Source organism: Vicugna pacos, chromosome 3, assembly GCF_048564905.1.
Source record: "Vicugna pacos chromosome 3, VicPac4, whole genome shotgun sequence".
Classification (NCBI taxonomy): domain Eukaryota; kingdom Metazoa; phylum Chordata; class Mammalia; order Artiodactyla; family Camelidae; genus Vicugna; species Vicugna pacos.
This window is the reverse complement of record NC_132989.1, coordinates 73,858,305-73,876,551: the sequence shown is the minus strand read 5'-3', so window position 1 is coordinate 73,876,551 and position 18,247 is coordinate 73,858,305. Positions and strand designations below refer to the sequence as shown.

General features: G+C 37.7%; 1 long non-coding RNA gene and 1 other non-coding gene across 2 annotated transcripts in view; both read left to right on the top strand.

The window, feature by feature from the left end:
- The window catches only part of LOC140695665 (uncharacterized), a 202,697-nt gene that overhangs the window by 300 nt on the left and 184,150 nt on the right, over positions 1 to 18,247 (top strand). The gene's annotated exons all lie outside the window — the stretch shown is intronic.
- On the top strand, positions 6,687 to 6,793 carry LOC116280103 (U6 spliceosomal RNA). The gene has a single exon (XR_004189438.1). It is a non-coding gene; the product is annotated as a U6 spliceosomal RNA (small nuclear RNA).

Here is an 18,247-nt window from a genome sequence, read left to right as displayed (position 1 = left end):
TCCATGTCAGAAAACTTTTAAAAAAATTAAGACTAGATGGCTTTCCGTTGATGGGAGCCATCAACACGTCAAAGACTCATGGATATTTTACGAGTATTTTTACCTTTCTCCGTTTAGGAAGGTCATGGTTATTAATAACACCACACTTAAAATAATTAAAGTTATTTTGTATAGTTTATCCAATAAAAAAACATTTATAATGCTCTACCAAAATAGGCAGCGTTTTTTGTCTGCCTGCCCTCCCAGCTTTATTTACATATAATTGTCATACATTGTGTAAGTTTAAGATGTAAAATGTGATGATTTGATACACTTACATATTGTGAAGTGGTTACCACAATATGGTTACTTAACACAACCATCACATCACTTAACTGATTTTTTTGTAATGAGAATTTTTTTTAACATTTTGGTTATTATAAATGTGAATTTCAGTCAGGGTATATGAGTAACTTAAAGACTAACTATATTTCTTAAAATTCTTTATTAGCCTTTTTGGACACTTAATAAAAAATAGACAAAATTACTTCTGTTTCTTAGTTTTCAAGAAAAATGTTTTCAAATGAGAATTTGTCAAAATATTTTTTTCTGCACTAGCAAAAGGTACTGTTGAATGTGCAAGTGAAAAATTGATTACTTACCAAATGTGCATGCTTACATGCAAGGCAAAACTAGAGAGAAGCTGTTTATTACCTTTACAGGGGCAGAAGCATGTTTTTGAATGATTTCATTAATAAGACTTTTTTGGCGAGGAGGTCACATTGTTCCTGTTCTGAAATGTATTGATAACGGTGTTCTGGAAGGATGGTTGTTGACTGCTTTGGCCAAAGCTGGTTTTTACTGATCTTTTAATGATTGGTTCTGAAATTCAGTATTTAGAAAAATGGCAAGAAAATGAACTAGATACTCATGGCCTCCTGTCATTTATAACATTTCTCTCTAAATGTTACAAATTAGATACAACTAATATTTAATGAAGTCATAGGCTTTTATTATTTTGACAAAAACACCTTTCCACAAAACACTTAAAAATAATTTTTTATTTAATGTGCCTCAAATTCTCTTGTATCTGGAATCAGGAGGCTAAAGACATGATTGTTCTCGGAGCTCAGTGAAATTTCTGTCTGCCTTTGATTTTTCTAGGCAGACGTACATTCCAAATGAGGAGGCTTATAATCAAGGTAACTTACAATTGACTGTCCATTCTGGGGTGCTTTTGAAAGGGTCCTACTCATAATTACACTGGATATGGGTGTGAGCCAGGACTGACCTGGCTGATTGGGACGTGTGGTTGCTCTGTCTGTAGCTCGCTATCGTGGACTGAATGCTGATGCTACATGTCAGATGTTGATAATTCTTACAAGCCAATATTCCAGATAGCTACTTTGTGGCTTTTTAGTGACTTAAAACAACACAGAATTGTTCACCTGTAGTTCTGCAGGTCAGAAATCTAAAACCAAGATGGCAGGGCTGCATTCCTTCTGAGGATTTGAGGAGAAAATCCGATTTCTTGCCTGTTTCAGCTTCTACAGGCCGTCTGCCTGCTTTGTAAATTTTAATAGAGGTTTTAGTATGATAAACACATGATATGCATTAGCATTCTAAAGAGCCATTTAATTGACTCATGAAGAGAGTTTACCATAGGCTGGGGGCAATTTGATTTTCTGTGGCAGCCAGCATTTTCGTATGTTTGGCAGCTTTTTCTTTGACAAAGAGGACCCAGGTCGCAGGTGTGTGCTTCTCCTTATGTTAAGGTAGAGCAATGACTCAGGGAAAACAGGGTAGAGGCTTAGAAGGTAGAGGCTTAAAAGAGAACTTACTGTGGGGAAAACATGACAAGCACTGCTTATTAGAAGTAAACTAGGGAAAAAAATTGATGTGTAATTCTGCAAGAGTTAATTGTAAGAAGTGAACAAGTAGAATTTTGGAGAACTCAGACTAATACTAAGAGGTTTCTGTAGGAAATGTATTTGACATTTTCAACCATAGCTCTATTCATCACATTCCTATAGCTTAGGATAATTAAAAGTAGCTTTTGTTTAAAACTTATTTGTACTAAAAAAAATCCAGCAACATTATTTGTAGAAAATTTAGAAAGACAGTGAAGAAAATAAAGTGAAAATTCTCCATAATTCCATCACCTTGAGATAACTGCTGCTGTTACTATTCTCTTGTATACTGTTCTCTTTTTTCTATCTGTAGGAAATTTTTTTCACACAAAAAGTTATTCTGAAATCTACATTTTCACTTATATATTGTAAATGTGTTGACATGTTTTCATGTTATTTAATATTTCCTCTAATAATTTTGATGTTACATGATATTACATTGTATAGTGCTATTTGATTTAACCACTCCTTAAATTGTTAGACACAATTTGTTTCTGGTTTCCCATTAGAATAGATAATGCTGCAATACATACCTTGTAGTTTCTTTACGTGACTAATTATTTTGTTAGTACAAATTTCTCAAAGTGGTATTGTTGGGTCAAAGTGTTTGTAGAATTTTAAGGTGTGTTGCTAAATTCTGCCTTATTAATGTACAATGGTACAAATATTCCTGGATATAATGATGACCCTGATGCTTTTGGATACTGAAATAGCTTCCAGTAGAATTAAACTGTTTATAAGACTAATGTTTCCTTTAATTTTTTAAAAGTTATGTCTAGGTAACAGTGTCACATCAGTCACAAGTTGTGAAGGCTCAGAATAAATGCATGGGAGGCAACATGATCATGGAAAGAACCCTAGATTGGAAAGAGCACTAGACTGAGAACTGGGAGAAGACCAGCTTAGTCCTAGTTCTACTACTAAAAAGTTGTATCTGAGGAAGTTGGGAGGGGACCAAAGTCAGTCTCTCTGACCTGGGACTAGTTGTTTTCTTTCTTTTTCCAGATGCTCAAGTTTTCTTTCCACCTGCTTATGTCCCCTTTTTCTGCCCTAGTTGCCACTGGGCTGAGGGGGCAAGGATTTGAGGGAAGGGAGGTCTTAGAAGGTGGGGATTTAACTGGCAAACTTCTTGAAGAGAAAACATAACCAGAACTACTTATTAGAAGTAAGCTGGAGCAAAAGATTAAAAAAAGGCATGCTAAGAGCTTTTGAAATTCTACACATAAGTATTCACTAGATGGCTTGGTGAGAGTGATGGTGGAAAAACATTTAGCTGGATGATGATGCATTCTTCAGCTTTGTCAGTTTATTTTATCCAAATGAACAAACATTTACTGTGTGTCTGGCTTTGGGATGGGATACAAAGATAAGCCCAGCATGGCCCCTGTCCTCGTGCAGCAGTGAGTCAGTGACTTGAGAGGGTCTTTTCACCTGTACAGTACAGTTCAGTACACCTGTTCAGTACCTCTCCAGGTCCTCTTGCTAACTGCAACCTACATTCTCATTTGGGAACTACCCCTCTCCTGTGTGATCTTGGTGAGTGTGTTGAGCAAAGAGCCATGGTCCCTAGCTGAGATCTGGGCACATGATCGAGGCTTGGCTGGAGAGACTGACTCTCCAGTGTTCTGACTGTCAAGTGGAGGACAAAGATAGAAGATGACTGGCCCTGAGTTGTTCTAGGGGACTTGAAGAGGCTGCTTGCTCATTCTTGCTCTGGGCTCCCTGGTGCTACCCTGATTACTGGACATTGCAAGCCTTGGGTATCTGGGCATCCTGTATTCTTGCAGCAATCTTTTAAGAAAATTTGCCAGCCAGGCTCCAGTGCTCTGCAAGCACTAATTGGTAGCATGTTCTGCAAGTCAAAGGTTAAAATAAATTCCTCTGTATTTTCAAGCTTGGTGGAAGATTAACTGCCTACAGTAAAAAACAAAAAACAAAAAACAAACAAAAACTTTTCAGAAATGAAACCACTGTAACATTGAAACTAAGTCAAAACAATAATGTAGAATGGATCAAAGACTTAAACATAAGACAAGATACAATAAAGCTCCTAGAAGAAAATATAGGGAAAACATTATCTGACATACATCTCAAAAATTTTCTCCTAGAAGAAATAAAAGCAAGAATAAACAAATGGGACCTAATGAAACTTACAAGCTTCTGCACAGCAAAGGAAATCATAAGTAAAAAAAAAGACAGCCTATGGAATGGGAGAAAATCTTTGCAAATGAAACCGACAAAGGCTTGATCTCCAGAATATATAAGCAGCTCATACGACTTAATAAGAAACAACCAAACAACCCAATCCAAAGATGGGCAAAAGACCTGAACAAGCAATTCTCCAAGGAAGACATACAAATGATTAATAAGCACATGAAAAAATGCTCGATATCACTACATATCAGAGAAATGCAAATCAAAACTACAATGAGGTATCACCTCACACCAGTCAGAATGGCCGTCATTCAAAAATCCACAAATGACAAGTGCTGGAGAGGCTGTGGAGAAAGGGGAATCCTCCTACACTGCTGTTGGAAATGCAGTTTGGTGCAGCCATTATGGAAAACAGTATGAAGATTCCTCGAAAGAGTAGGAATAGACTTACTGTATGACCCAGGAATCCCGCTCCTAGGCTTATATCCAGAAGGAACCCTACTTCAGGATGATACCTGCACCCCAATGTTCATAGCAGCACTATTTACAATAGCCAGGACATGGAAACAGCCTAAATGTCCATCAACGGATGACTGGATAAAGAAGATGTGGTATATTTATACAATGGAATACTACTCAGCCATAAAAACCGACAACATAACGCCATTTGCAGCAACATGGATGCTCCTAGAGAATATCATTCTAAGTGAAGTAAGCCAGAAAGAGAAAGAAAAATACCATATGAGATCGCTCATGTGTGGAATCTAAAAAACAAAATAAAAAAAACAAAGCATAAATACAAAACAGAAATAGACTCATAGACATAGAATACAAACTTGTGGTTGTCAAGGGGGCGGAGGGTGGAAAGAGATAGATGGGATTTTAAAATCGTAGAATAGATAAACAAGATTATACTGTAAAGCACAGGGAAATATACACAAGATCTTATGGTAGCTCACAGAGAAAAAATGTGACAATGAATATATATATGTTCATGTATAACTGAAAAATTGTGCTCTACACTGGAATTTGACACAACATTGTAAAATGATTATAAATCAATAAAAAATGTTAAAAAGATAATGTAGACAGAATAGTAAACTGAGGGTATTGACCCTTAAAGTCACAGCATTCAAAGGAGGGATGTAACTTCCCACCACAATCAATAGTGAGACTGGATCATGTGTTCAAATTACCACAATGGAAACTCAATTTATTGCAACTTTTTGATTACTGAAATACATCACTAAGCAAGATTTTAAGTTACTTTTAATTGGCAATCTGGTTTAAGAATCTGACAGTCTTCCATTGGGGATAGTTTAAAAACAACCATACCAAGAGACAGAAGGTAGAACTAAGTGACTTCCTAAGGTGCCTTAAGTGACCTTTGGGGTAGCCTTAAGACTACTAGTGCTGGTATTATATGAAAGGTAAATGGATTGTCCATAATTCTTCTTGAAATGTAACTTTTTTGCATTTATTTATTTTTGACTTATATATATATTTTTTTTATTGAAGTGTAGTCAGTTTACAATGTTGTGTTAATTTCTGGTGTACAGTATAATGCTTCAGTCACATGTGAACATACATATATTCATTTTCATATTTTTTTCACAGTTACTGTAAGATTGAATATAGTTTCCTATGCTATATACTTTGCATTTATTATATGGATGTTTGCAAGTATTTGTGAGGCTCCTGTTTTTATTTTGGAGCTATTGGTATTTTAATTTAATTTTATTCCTACTTTGTCTTGACTTTAATGTGGCCTGTCTTCTAACCTTCTCTTTCTACCACAAGGGACATAGGAAAGGTAACTAGAGGATCAAGTTCCTAGAACTGAGCACTGTAAGTAAAGAAACAATGGAGTCTTCAAACTGGGTCACAATTTAAATCTATACTAGAATGGAGTTAGCATTTTGAGTAGGAGACCTAGAATTGCTTGCTGGTCAGAGAGCTCAATTTGGAATCAAGGGATTTGGGTTCTTTCTAGCTGGTGGTACTAACTAGCTGGGATGGTCTTTCTTTATCTCCTAATGCAGGGGTGGGACTAGATTAGTGGGTTTCAACTCTGATTTCACACTACAATCAGGTGAGGAGGTTTTTTAAAAAAAATCCTTGAATCAGAACCTCTGGGGAGTGATGGAATGCTTTTTAAAGCTCCCCGTAACTGCCTAGAACTATGGTTCTCAAATTCAGCTGATATCAGAATGGCCTGGAGAGCTTCTTAGAACACAGATTGCTGTGTTTCACCTCAAATTCTGATTCCATAGGTCTGGACTGGGCCCCAGAATCTGCTTTCTAACACGTTTCCTGCTGATGTGGATGCTGCTGTTCTGGGGATCTCGCTCGATTGAGAAGCACTGATCACTCTAAGATTATCTTGAAGTTCCTTCTTAAGTTTTAGGATTCTAAGGTCAATTTCTGCTTTGGTGATATTATCACTCTTGTATGTTTTTGGTTAGATACATTTCTCTCCCTCTCAAATTTTCAGGGTAGGGTGAATTTGTCTTAACTTCTAAGCTAGTGATTCACAGCCTGGGCTGAACATTAGAATCACCTGATGAACTCGGCTTACAAAAAATTCTGATGCCCAGACTGGACTCCAGATAACTAATTCATGCTTTTTTAAAGCTCCCTCAAGTGCTCGCTTCAGCAGCACATATAGTAAAATTGGAATGATACAGAAAAGATTAGCATGGCCCCTGCACAAGGATGACACGCAAATTCGTAAAGTGTTCCATATTTTTTAAAAAAAAAAGGTCCCTCAAGTGACGCCAGTGTACAACCAAGGCTGAGAGTCACTTCACAGGGTAAAAGGTTAGATTGGGAGATTTTAAAATGGAGCAGCCCTTCATGTCAAGACATAAATCTTAAATTTTAGACTGTATATACATTTTTTAAAGGTATAACTCACAACCCAGATAAAAATTTGCCTTATTTTGACTTCTGTATGTACCTCATTTTAGGCTAATTGCTGAAAGTGGTTGCTGATAGCTAAAAGTTTCTAGTGAGATTTATTCAAGGTGATGGAAAGAAATAAGATCAGAGCAAAAACAAACAAGTCAAAACAGGAGAAGTAGTCTACATAATGGGCCTTAAAGCAGCTGACATTTTGCTTCCACAGAATTGTTTTCTGAGTCAATTCTTTATGCCCCGGTGCCCTTGTTGTAACATCTTAGTGAGTTAAGCAGAGGGTTTAAGTCTCTGAGGACTTCTGTTAGTTCCTCTCTCCCAACCAACCGTAGCTAGATAAAAAGGGGAATATTCATCAACATGGATGATTGATAACTTGAAATACATTTGAAACATTTTTATTGTGGCAAAAGATACATAAAATTTTTCTATTTTAACTATTCTTAAGTGTGTGATTCAGTGGTATTAGGTATATTCATATTGTTAAGCAACCATCACCACCATCTATCTCCAGAAATTTTTCATCATCCCAGACTGAAGCTTTGTATTCATTAAAAAATAACTGCCTATTCTTCCCTTTCCCCCAGGCCCTGGTAATAGCTATTCTATTTTCTGTCTCTGTGAATTTGCCTGCTTTATATACCTTATGTAAGTGGAATGATAGACTACTTGTTCTTTTGTGTCTGGCTTATTTCACTTAGCATAATGTCTTCGAGGTTCATCCAGAGATTATTTTTGATCAATTATACTCATGTCACAATTGAATTAGGTCCTTAAAGGTATCAGCCTCATTTCAATTAAAAACACACACAGGATAGAGAACACTCCTATTTCCCTGGAGCCTTTAGGCAGTCCATTGGGTTGGAGTGAGGCAGTATACATTTAGTCCTGCCCTCCTAGTTGCTCAGTCCAGACACCTGAATGTCATCATGATTCTCCCCTCTTCCTTACCCTGACATTCTTATTCTTGCCCAATAAATATTACTGATTCTACCCCTCAATAGCTCCCTAAATCCTCGTTTATCACTGAACTAACCTCAATTCAGACATCCATCTGTTCTCACTAGGATCAGTACCAGAGCTTTCTAAGTGGTCTCCCTGGTTATCACTGCCATACGTCATCACATCATTAATTCAGTCAATGAGTATTGTACAAACATTTCTTATCAGGCACTGAGCTGGCCTCTTAAGTTACAGAGTCTTGTGTATAGCCATTTGAGCCATTTGTCTCAATAAAATAAATCTGGTTATACCCAAGCATGTATGATTCTAGAGCCCAGCTTTTCCCAGTCCACTTACTGCTTTTCAGTAAAAGATGGGATGAAAATTCAGGGCTCTTGGTAGGTGAAATCAAGGGGTCAAAATAAGAAGAGGAAATTTAAGAGTAATAATTACAGAGTCCTACATCTAATTCGAAAGGAAAATCAAGAGCTTATGTATAGAAATGGGGAAACCTGACTTTGCAGCAGCTCATATGGGAAAAAAAGACCTTGAAAGTTTGGTTATCAGCAAATTTGATATGGGTTAATAGTGTGAAGAGACCCTTTACAAGAGCTAGTCACATTTTAGGCTGCATTAATTATGGGTCATAATAATGCCTGCTCAAATTTGGGCAGTTCATTGTCTTCAGAACTATAAGCTGTATTCTAGAAAGAATATTAACAAATAGAAGACGTGCAGGACAGTGGTTCTGAGGTGTAGAACTGGGCCTTAATTGAACTTGGGGGAGTATATGAAAAACACAGTTTCCTGCAATTGATCCTAATGCATATCTTAAGTTAGGTACCACAGAAATGGAGGATGTGAACACTGTGATCTGGAAAATATTGAAGGAAGTAGATACTTAACTTAGAGAGAGCTCTATGGGGAGATGTAATAGGTGTTTCCAAAATCTGAAGGATTGCCATTTGAAACTTTAGATAGCAGACTGAGAGGAAGGTATAGAATGATCAGGGAAGAATTTACTAATAATGAGAGCTGTGAGGTTATGAACTAAGCTGTCCCAGGAAAGACTAAAGAGGAGCTCAGATGTCAGGGATGCTGTAGGGCAATAATTCAAACTTTAATGTGCATATGGATTGCCTAGGGATCTTATTAAAATGTAGATTCTAATCTAGTAGGTTTGGAGTAGGGCCTGTAATTCTACATTTCTAACGAGAGTTTCCTGATGCCAGTACTTCTGATCTGTGGACCACATTTTATCAGAAGGCTGTAGTGAATGCCTACTGGTTGGCCAGATGACTTAGATGATGTCTCAGGGCAGAATGGGTTTTTAGGAAAAACTGGAGTCCTTCAGAACTTTTGGTGTGGCCCATATTTTAATTTGTTTAGTTTAATTTTTCCATTTCTCTAGAAACTTGGTATTGTAGATGAGTGACCCAAGAACATGAGCTTCAGAATCAAGTAAACTTCAGTTTGTGTCTTGTCTTCCTCATTACTAGGATTATGAAGCTGGGCAAGTAACAACCTATCTGAGCCTCATTTTCTTCACCTCTGATAATCTCTCACTGGGTTTTTATGAGCATTTCATGTGTTAATGTATGTACGGTGCTCAGTGTACAGCAAGTGCTTGATAGGTGCTATCTGTTACTATATTAATTATTCATTTAAACATGCATCAGCTTTGCATTGTTACCCTTCCTACTCCTCCTGTGTTCTTGGCAGATTCTTGAGAGCTCTGCACTTAGAGTGTGCCAGAGGAATCTCAGAGGCCGGGCATTCTCTCAGATTTCTGTGAGATTACTGGAAATACTTTTCTGTGTGTCTCATGTCCTTACTGTTGGCATTTTCTTACCTTCACCTTCTGAAATCAGGATATTTTATCTACTAGATTTTGAACAAAATTACCAGTTAATATTTGATTTCCTGACCCCATAAGCCAGCTTTTCCATTTAGATGTTATAATAGATGCTAGTGGATGTCTGTCTGGTGTCCAATCCTCTATTTTCTCTCCTATAGAACTCTTTTTTCCTTCAGTTATTCATACCTATAAAAGCATTCCTGTGCCTCATGGAAGCCAGTCAGCCTTCAGCTCCAGGTGGGCCTGCCTGATTTAAGGGTTTCCCCATTCTCTTTCCCAGTGATTGGTTCAGGAGTTGGAATGGGAAGAAGTCTGTAGAGGGGTGGTTCTAGGAAATATTTCTTTGCTCCAAGGAAAAGCCAGAAATTTGATCTTTTACTTCTTTTGGATTTTGTCGTGTGGGGAAGTGACTGGCATCTATGGAGACTTCTTGCTGCCCATCTGAGGATGAAGCATGACTCTGAGTGTGGCAGAGAAGGATTAAAGGATCTGAGTCCTTGATTATATCACCAGGCCACAGAAGCTCTTCTCTCCTCTCTTCATCCATCCATACTACATAAACATTTGGATAAAATTGGATATTTTTGATGTTTGGAAATATTTTCGGATATGATTTGCAAATTCAGGATCAGTTCAAAGACTGAGGATGTTAACTCTTGATTATCTCCCTCTCCAAGTTTCATCCACACATGCCAGCAGGGAAGTGGGCATGGAAGTACCTGAGGCATGTAGAAGGGTGCCATTCATATCCTCATTCTGTCCACTCCTTTATCCCATGGCCATTAAACCCAGGCATCCACCTTGACTTGTTGGTTTTTAGGGAAGATTTTTTTCTTCTAAACATCCAGATCAGGCCTTAGTACAATAGGGGGCCACATAACTCTTTACACCCCAAGGCAATAATGATAACTGATAGAATAATGAATAAAGGAAAAAGTCTGTGTTACTGTGCTGTCCTACTACTCGACTGCTATATGAAGGATTTAGCTTATGTATTCTCAGTGCTGGAACTTGGAATTGCAAGTGAAACAGATCCTGAACTATTCAACTATGAGAACCTTGGGTGTGAAAGATTCTCCTCTAACTAGTCTTGATACAATCCTGGGCCCCACCCTCCTGTAGCCTTCTGATATACTCTTTATACTAATTTTTTTACATTAAAAAATCTTTATTTTTCCCCAGTTTTATTGAGTACAAGTTACAAATAAAAATTATGTACATTTAAGGTGTACAGTATGATGTTGTGATACACATTTGCATGGTTTAAATAATTAATTACCACAATCAAGTTAACATACCTGTCACCTCACATAGCTACCACTTAAGATCTACTATCTTAGCTGATTTCAGGAATACATTATTATTAACTACGGTCACAATGTTGTACATTAGGTCTCCAGAGTGCATTTGTTTCTAACTGAAAGTGTGGGCCCTTTGACTAACATCTCCCCATTTCCCCCACCCCTCAGCCCCTGGCCACCACCATTCTACTTTCTGTTTCTGTGAGTCTGACTTTTTTAGATTTCACATGTGAGTGAGATCATTTAGTACACTCTTCACATTGCAGACCCTTCTGACCTTTCTTAAGAACATTTTTTGATCATGCCATTCTCTTGCTTAAATACTTCTGTTGGTTCCCTATCACTTAGGAATAAAATTTAAATGTCTTTCCTTACCGTCCCTCAGTGTCCTGGGCCTGGTGTAAATTCTTTAAGATAAAAAAAAAATCAGGTAATACTTATACATGATTAAAAATGAATAGAACAAGCAGGCTCATAAGAGTGCCCTGATCCACCTTTCTCATCCGTCCTTTATTCAGAAAAGCAACCACTTTTTTTCAGTTTTTTTTATTGAGTTATAGTCAGTTTACAATGTTGTGTCAATTTCTGGTGTACAGCACAGTTTTTCAGTCATATATGAATATACATATATACATTTTTATATTCTTTTTTACCGTGAGCTACTACAAGATCTTGGCTTTATTTTCCTGTGCTGTACAATATAAACTTGTTTATCTATTCTGTATATACCTGTCAGCATCTATAAATCTCAAACTCCCAGTCTGCCCCTACCCAACCCCCTCCACCCTGGGAACCACAAGTTTTTATTCTATGTCTCTGAGTCTGTTTCTGTTTTATATTTAAGTTCATTTGTCTTCTTTTTTTTTTACATTTTTTTTATTGAGTAATAGTCATTTTACAATATTGTGTCAAATTCTAGTGTAGAGCACAATTTTTCAGTTATACATGAACGTCCATATATTCATTGTCACATTTTGTTTTTGCTATGAGCTACCACAAGATCTTGTATATATTTTCCTGTGCTATACAGTATAATCTTGTTTATCTATTCTGCATTTTAAGATCCCAGTCTGTCCCTTCCCATATCCCGCCCCCTTGGCAACCACAAGTTTGTACTCTCTGTCTGTGAGTCTGTTTCTATTTTGTATTTATGTTTTTTTTTTTTTTAGATTCCACATATGAGTGATCTTATATGGTATTTTTCTTTCTCTTTTGGGCTTACTTCACTTAGAGTGACATTCTCCAGGAACATCCATGTTGCTGCAAATGGCGTTATGTTGTCGGTTTTTGTGGCTGAATAGTATTCCATCGTATAAATATACCACATCTTCTTTATTCAGTCATCTGTTGATGGACATCTAGGCTGTTTCCATGTATATATGCCCAGGAGTGGGATGAAAAGCAATCACTTTTAATCATTTCTAGTTTGTTCTTTTGGTGATATACCTATCTAAAAGCTTATATTAATTCTTATTTGCTTTTCAACTTTAGAAATCATCCATTTCATTCTTGCTATAATAAGTAAAATTTTGCCTAGCTTACACAGTTGTCCCATCTCTTTCACCTCTCCTCAGTACTGTTATATCATCATAGGTTCATAATCTTTTATGTACAGTTTTAAAATTCAAAAAGCTATGAAATTGAAAGCTTTTTTTTTTTGAAAGCTTGGTGTTAAAGCCTGTTTGCTGACAAGTCCAGTCTCTAAAGTATCTCACGTGTGGTAAATTGTGATGAAGCATCTACAGAAGCAAATATCTCTGGGGAACAAGTGGCTGTTGCCCTTGACCATTGTGGCAGTAATGATGACCACAAAGAATATAGCCTGGGATACTTGAGAAGCTTAGAAGCTTAAATTCTCAGCTCTAGTTATAGAGAACCAGAGAGCTTCTAAGGCAGCCCTAAAAATAACCTCATTTCTTACAGCCACAGAGCCAGTATTGCTGAAAATGAAACACAAAATTTAACTGAATTCACAGCTTTGCCATGTCTTTTTCATAAGAGTTAGGACATTGAGAAGGAATGAGACCTTAAGACTTGGAAGGGGGACATCTTACGGACTCAGGTAGAGCTTAGAATCTTGGATCCCCAAGTCATAGCAAGCTTCTGTTGGTGGTGGAAGCAGGCTACCCTTCTGCATCCAAGAAGACTAGCCTTCTCTAGGCTGACAATTGTAATAATTCTACTTGGGGCAGTTGCTTTAGAAGAGGATGCCTGTTGTCCTCAAGACCCACTCAGATCTCTCCTTGTTGTCATTACATCCATAATTAGGGAGACAAGCACAAAGTCTGATGTGGGAGGAAATATCTAATATAGTAGAAGAACTGAAGTGCTTGCTGCTGTTGAATACGTAAAAGACGTGAGCTTCTACTACTTACTGCATCCTTGTTTAACTTGTCTGTTTGGCCTTTGAAGTAATCAGAAGAATCTTGGAGAATGACCATGGATGATTGTATACTTAATTCCAATTTTATCTGCTCTTGCAGGTATGGTGTATATACTGGAGCAAATTAATACAGCCTTGGGCACCTAGTACTCAGATAGTGATCCAGAAAATTCTTTTTTCTCTTTCCAATTTGTAGGTATCACTAGAAGCAATTTATTTTTACCTGAAAGAAACAACAGTATATTTTCCCAGTCTTGCCTCAGGTCTACACCACCTGTCCTGCCCTGCACTCTGTCATAATATAGTCCACCAAAGCCTTGGACATTTTGACATTTTGTGCAACATTTATAATGGACCACTATTTTGATGCCTGTGTTAATTAGATCTGATGAGCAGAAAGTAAAAGGTACTTAGGATGCCTATTGAGACATATATGAACCACAGGGTGGGAGATAAAGCTTATGAGCATTCAGGAGTCTGTCTCCTTAGTGAAGTTTCCAGGGGTCCAGTTGAGACAGTTCCTGCAAGGTGAAAAACAGGTTGCTGTATCTTTCATCGTCTGCCCCCAAAACGAGGCACAACACTGGGATGCCTTTTTGGATTTTGGAGGAAACACATTTGAGTATGGTATTTCCACCGTTTGTAACCTTTCAGTGTTGGATGGATAATACATCAAGGGAAGGGTAATGATCTGGTTGCAGAGTCTACCATGCATGGTGTTGTAAGAGAACATTTGCTTGGTGAACTGAATTTCAGCTAAGTTCCAGTTAATTCCTGCCCTATTCCTGTTGTCCTTCACACACTCTGAGTTTGGAGCCGTTGTACGTAGCAGAAACTGTTGATGCCTAGCACCACCTCCCTGCTGCCCACCTCTGAGTTGGCCTGAAGTCCCAGTTCCTGTAGATACTGACAATTTTCTACCTCAAGTACCTGCCTTTTTCTACTTGGAGGCTTTCTCCGTGGCCAGGACAGCTTGGCTCAGCATGCAGAGTGGCCTGAAAGTGCTGGAGGTCTAAGCCTCCAGGGACAACCCTCACCCATTGAGGGATGGAATTTGTTGAATAAATACTCCAGCTCTGAGGTGCATTACATCCCCACTGAGATCAAGGCCTAATTGCCCACAACTGTCACCTTCAAATTTACATGCACTTAATTGGTTTTTTCTCCCCTTTTCTCCCCCATCTCCTTTATTATGCTTTTTTTGCATCACCTCCCAAATAAACTACCAGTATACAAGTCTTTGTCTCGGGATCTGCTTTTGGCATACCCAAGTTTGGATGTCTGTCAAGAGCTCTGTCCTTGGTTGCACCCACTCTGTGCATAGACTGTGGCTTCCTCTTCTCTGCTTCATGAGTCCACACCGTTTCTAGTGCTTTCCACCGTGGTAAATTCTTTTGTGCATCCACTGACGACCTCCTTCCTATATCTCTGTTGTCGTCTTATTCCTTTTGTGCTCCTTTCTGTCATTTTATTAGTGTGTAAAGGGGGTGAGGCGACATACATCCTTGCTTCTGTGGCCTTCTTCAGTCAAAGCCTGCCTCATCTCTTTAACATGATTTCCTATTCTTCCATCATTTGCCCACAGTCCCATGGTCATGGAGCCCTCAAATCTGTGTCCCTCTTTCATGCCTTTGCACGTGCTCTCCCCTTGCTTGGAATTTTATTCTTGTTTGACTGGTACACTCCCACTGAACCCTCAGATTTCTGCTCAAATGTCAGCTCTTCTGTTTCATTCCCCCTAAGTTTTCCTTCCTTCTCTAAGCAGTTAGTAATTATGAGCTCACAATCTGTCTCCTTTATGTGGTTATGTGTTCTTTAAGGGCAAAGGCTGTACCTATTTTTTTAGCACTGTATTCCCAGTACCTGGCACAGTGCCCAGGCTGGCTCATAATAAGTGGTTGATAAATACTTGAATGAACAAGTGAATGCATTCCTCATGGGTAAGAAGGCCAACTTGGCTTGACATGTTAGCACCTAGAATGGGATCTCGTACGAAGATCAGCTCTCCATAGTGACTGCAGGGGAGCTATCTCCAACTACCCTTTGGGGGAAGTGCTTATAGGGTGAACATTTGGGGTAGACAAGGGAAGGCTGGAGAGCAGCAGTTTGGTGGCAGGGACATGAGTAAGAAGTGAAGTTGCTGTGTTTTGTCCCAGTGTTTGTCTACAGTCACCTTGAAATTGGTGCTAAAAATGAGTTGAATTTGTGATGCTCGGTCTTTCACTATTCCTTTACCAGAGGCTGTGTAGTCCAGAGGTGAGGAGCTGGAGCTGAGTCTTGGGTTTAAATCCCCAGCTCTGTCACTTCCTCATTTTATAATTTGAGGGCAAGTTATTAAAATTCTCTCTGTCCCAGTTTAATTATCTGTTCCAAGGTTCAAGTGAATATCATTTATTTATAATGTGTTATTTATTATATTATTATACATATGTATTATATAGTCACTTAGAGCCCAAGCAGAGCACATACTGTTAGATATTATTAATGTAACAATTACCAGGTGACTAATGCAAGATTTTAGGGGGTCAGGTGGTTTGCCCATAGCCACAAAGATGTTTGGGATGGGTCTAGAGTGATAACTATATTTTGAGAGTCATGAACCATTAAAAAAAAATCCCAGCTGCTAGCAGCCTACAGGCACTGGCTGCACCTCAGTGAGCAAAAGGATTTGTCAGAGACACTTAGAGCTGTGCATGGATCCAGGCAACAAAACAGGATGATTCAGAAGTCTGTTTGATTTCCATCATTCAAACTCCTACGTATTTGGCATCAACAGCTGGCTGTTCCCTGAAGGGCTCATTCAAGTCCAAGTCACTGTGTTTTGTCTCTGTGGGCATGTGGATGCAAAGAGGAACTGAACCTCAGAGAAATTGGTCCTTTGATATTGAAAATGCCAGCATAGTTTCACTTTGGTTATTATATACCAAACTGTATTAAAAATGAATCTAAAAATATTTCTTCAGTAGTGATAAACATTGTTAAAATTGAGATAAAGGTGATTAATGTCAAAGCTTCAGGACCCAGGCTTCTCTGGTGAGGTCATGGACTCATGACGAAGATACCTGGATCTCATCTAGTTCAGTTCTCCCTGTGGACCCCTCTGGACTGTGGGTCTTTAAAAGTTTGCTTGGAGGAGTTTGTTGCCTCCATACTTTGAGTTGGAAGGTGGGACTAAGGAAGTAGACCAGAGTTAAATTGTTAAAGGATATTTTTATTCCTGGAAGAGCAGCAGGTGACAATAGTGAAGCCAGCCTGCATCTCTCAATGATGAGTCTTTCCTTTTTTTATTTTGTATTATTTATTTATTTATAATTATTTTAATTTTTTTTACAGTTTTTAAAGTTTACACTCCATTTACAGTTACTACAAAATACTGGCTGTATTTCCCATGTTGTACAATACATCCTTGTAGCCTGTCTTACACCCAATAGTTTGTACCTCTCACCTCAACCCCTGTATTGCTTCCCTCCACATTCTCCACTGGTAACTGCTCTTTTATTCTCTGTATCTATTAGTCTGCTTCTTTTTTGTTGTAGTTGTATTCACTAGTTTGTTGTGGTTTTTTTAGATTCCACATATAAGTGATAACATACATTGTTTGTCTTTATCTTATTTTGCTTAGCATAATGCCCTCCTCTTCCAACCATGTTGCTGTAAATGCATGTAAATGGCAAAATTTCATTCTTTTTATGACTGAGTAGTATTCCATTGTATACATATACCACATCTTCTTTATTCATTCATCTGGGATGAACACTTAGATTGCTTTCATATCTTGGCAATAGTAAATAATGCTTCTGTGAATATTGAGGTGCATGTATCTTTTTGAATTAGTGTTTTGGGGTTTTTTTTGGATATATGCCCAGGAGTAGAATTTCTGGGTCACATGGTAGTTCTATTTTTAGTTTTTTGAGAAACCTCTGTATTGTTTTTCATGGTGGCTGCACCAATTTACATTCCCACCAACAGTGTACGAGGGTTCCCCTTTTCTTCACATCCTCACCAACATTGGTTATTTGTGTTCTTTTTGATGATAGCAATTTTGACAGGTATGAGGTGAGATCTCACTGTGGTTTTGATTTGCATTCCCTTGATTTTAGCGATGTTGAGCATCTTCTTATGTGCCTGCTGGCCATCTGCATTTCCTCTTTGGAAAAATGTCTATTCAGTTTTTTTGCCCATTTTTAAATTGAGTTGTTTGATTTTTTGATGTTGTATGAGCTGTTTATATATATTGGATATTAATCCATTATCAGTCACATTATTTTCAAATATTTTCTCCCATTCAGTAGATTGTCTTTTCATTTTGTTGATGGTTTCATTGCTGTGCAAAACCTTTTAAGTTTAGGTGAGTCCTTCCTTTCTTTAAATATCAGTTGTTGCTTTGAATCATATAATTACTGTCTTATTTTGTATTTTTTGTTTTAATTATTTAGTGGTTGCTCTAGGGTTTACAATGTGCATCTTATCCCATTTTCCTTCAAATAATATTATATTACTTCCTGAATAATATAAGAGCCTTACAAGAGATTGCTTCCATTTTCTTCTGCCATGTTTTGTGCTATTATTGTCATACCATTTAATTTTACATCTGTTATAAAACCTATTATGCACTTTTATACCTTTTTGCTTTAAACTTTAAATTATCTTTTATAGAAATGTAAAAAAAACCCAAAAAAGTTTGTTGACTCACATATTTACTCTCTGATGCTCTTCATTCCTTTGTGTAGATCTGAGTTTCCATCCAGAATAATTTTCCTTCAGCCATAGGAACTTCTTTTTACACTTGTTTGTAGTGTAGATT